The following is a 2,989-nucleotide window of genomic DNA, read 5'->3' as shown; positions in this document are numbered from 1 at the left end:
GCCATGAAAATTCATTTTGGTGTCATTTTGGAAGGTTTTCTGGTGAGTCCGTAAAAATGGTGTAAAACGCGGACAAAATTGTTCACAGCTGTGACTTTTGAGTGATAAATGCTTCAAGGGGTCTTCCCCATGCTGTTGCCATGTCATTTGAGCACTCTTCTGAGACTTTTGTGACATTTTTAGGGTTTCTACATGCTGCCGGGGGTCATTTCATAAAAATACTCGGGTCTCCCATAGGATAACATTGGGCTCGGTGCTCGGGCCGAGTACACGAGTATCTTGGGATGCTCGGCCCGAGCCTCGAGCACTCGAGCTTTTTAGTACTCGCTTATCACTAGTAATGAAACATTTACAATTTTTATTACATATTTTACCAGTTTTATTCCTACAAAGGGAAATTGCTTAAATTGAAGTTTACATTGAATGTGTTACTTTTTTCTACACAGTTTAGTCGTTTGCTTTTGTATTTATGGGAACTATATATTTTGAAACAAACAGGATTTTTATAATATGGGATTATGTTTTCTGCTAAAATGTTCAATAAAAAAGAAACCCAAAATCGTAGTTCTCTTTGTGATGGAAGCCAAAATGTATTGTCATTTGGCAACAAAACGAAGAATATTATATATTACAGATTGATAGCAAATCACTTCAACAGCGAAAACGGCTTATTTTTACTGGGGATTGAACCCAGTACCTTCTGCGTGTGAAGCAGATGTGATGACTACTACACTTGAAACCTGTGAAATCCTGCAAAGTAATGGCAATTAGAGACGAGTTTTGACCACCAGGGAAAAAAAAAATAATAATTCGCAGTTCTATTGGTGATGGAAGCTAAAACATCCCGTCATTCGGCAACAAAGCTGAGAACTTCATACATTGTCGTTTGATAAGGTATTATTACAACACCAAGAACATTTTGGTTTCACTGGGGATTGAACCTAGGACCTTCTGCATGTTAAGCAGACGTGATTACCACTACACTATGAAACCTGACAAAAAATGTAGAGTATTGGCTATCGGAGCCGAATTGTAACTGACGGGGCCTTTTTATTGCTGAAGAAAAGTGTTTTTGGTTAATGAAACATTTACAATTTTTATTACATATTTTACTAGTTTTATTCCTACAAAGGCTTTTTGCTTAAATTGAAGTTTATATTGAATGTGTTACTTTTTTCTACATAGTTTAGTCTTTTGTTTTTGTATTTATGGAAACTATATTTTTTAAACAAACAGGATTTCTATAATATGGGATTATGTTTTCTGCTAAATTGGTCAATAAAAAAGAAACCCAAAATCGTAGTTCTCTTGGTGATGGAAGCCAAAATGTATTGTCATTTGGCAACGAAACCAATAATTTCATATATTATGAGTCGATAGGAAATTACTTCAACACCGAAAACAGATTGGTTTCACTGGGGATTGAACCCAGGACCTTCTGCGTGTAAGGCAGACGTGATGACCACTACACTATGAAACCTGTGAAATCCTGCAAAGCGAAGGCAATTGGAGACGAGTTTTGACCGCCAGGGGAAAAAAAAATAAATTTGTAGTTCGGTTGGTGATGGAAGCCAAAAAATCCCATCATTCGGCAACTCTGTGAGAGTGACTACAGGCTCCCGGCTGTAAGCGGTGGAACGGGTTGCCATAGCAACGCTGCTCCGATCACGTGATTCCGGTGCCGCTGCGTGCTGGTAGCGGGACGTCCCCGTCACTGCTACCAAGCGCATTGCTATGGCAACGGTTATCTCCGTGATTGACCGGCTGTGTCAGCCGGTCAGGAGCCGGCTTCTGCGGTTGCTGGTAACTACGGTAAACATCGGGTAAGCAAGAAGCCCTTTCCTTGGTTACCCGATGTTTACCGTAGTTACCAGCATCCGCTGCTCTCACGCTGCCAGTGCCAGCCCCCTGCATACATAACCAGACTACACATCGGGTTAAATTAACCCGATGTGTACTCTGGCTAGGAGTGCAGGAAGCCAGCGCTAAGCGGTGTGCGCTGGTAACCAAGGTAAATATCGGGTTGGTTACCCGATATTTACCTTTGTTATCAAGTGCAGCATCGCTTCGACGCGTCGCTGCTGGCTGGGGGCTGTGGTCACTGGTTTCTGGTGAGATCTGCCTGTGTGACAGCTCACCAGCAACCCGTGTAGCGACGCTCCAGCGATCCCTGCCAGGCCAGGTTGCTGGTGGGATCGCTGGAGCTTCGCTTAGTGTGACGGTACCTTAAGGGAACATGGAAGCAGAGCGGGGAGTCGAGCTAGAGCACCCTGTAACAGATATGCAATGACAGGTTCTACATGACGCGTCATAGTCATGTGACCAGTCTGTAGCCAATGAGATAACAGGCACCTGACTGGTCACATGGCTATTTTTCACGTCATGATAGGTCCTGCATCACTGCTGGCAGTGCTGGTTACCGGGAGGATTCAGCGATCATCGGATGGAATAGCGGCAGGAGACAGAGTGCAGGAGGGATCGCGGGAACCGGTAAGTGTTATGGCAATGTTTATTAACTGTATGTGTACATTTATAATGTGTTTTTATGTGTTTGTGATTGCCTCCTATTGTTCCCCATGCGGTTCGAGTTCGGTTCGTCGAACGTTCGCCGAACTCGAACGAGACCTTCGTTCGGCGAACCGAACTCGAGCCGAACCACGCCCGGTTCGCTTATCTCTAATTAACAGTCATTATGAAGTCACAGTATCCACACATTATCCACACACGGAGTCAAAGTTAACAACAATGGTAACTGGCAGTTAATTTATATATTGTGGAAAATTATATGGGCCACAATATGGTGGCAAGGGAGACTTATTTAATATATATTTTTTAATAATGAATCATGAGGTCTCTGCAAAGATTTATTTGATTATTTTTGGCTGTGTCTGCCTAGATGTAGTACAAAGTACAAGGATTGTTGAGATTATAATTTAAATTGTGACTATTCATGTCAAACTGTTATCTATGGTATAATTAATGCTTTTGT

The 2,989-nt window shown here is 42.4% G+C and overlaps 1 non-coding gene across 1 annotated transcript; it reads right to left on the bottom strand.

Annotated features, from left to right (window-relative positions):
- Positions 1–1,407: 1,407 nt before the first annotated feature.
- TRNAV-UAC (transfer RNA valine (anticodon UAC)) lies at positions 1,408–1,480 on the bottom strand. The gene has a single exon. It is a non-coding gene; the product is annotated as a tRNA-Val (tRNA).
- Between the last annotated feature and the right edge of the window lie 1,509 nt (positions 1,481–2,989).

This window comes from Anomaloglossus baeobatrachus, chromosome 2 (assembly GCF_048569485.1).
Source record: "Anomaloglossus baeobatrachus isolate aAnoBae1 chromosome 2, aAnoBae1.hap1, whole genome shotgun sequence".
Lineage (NCBI taxonomy): Eukaryota > Metazoa > Chordata > Amphibia > Anura > Aromobatidae > Anomaloglossus > Anomaloglossus baeobatrachus.
Note: the sequence above shows the minus strand (reverse complement) of the source record. Positions and strands in the feature narration are given on the sequence as shown.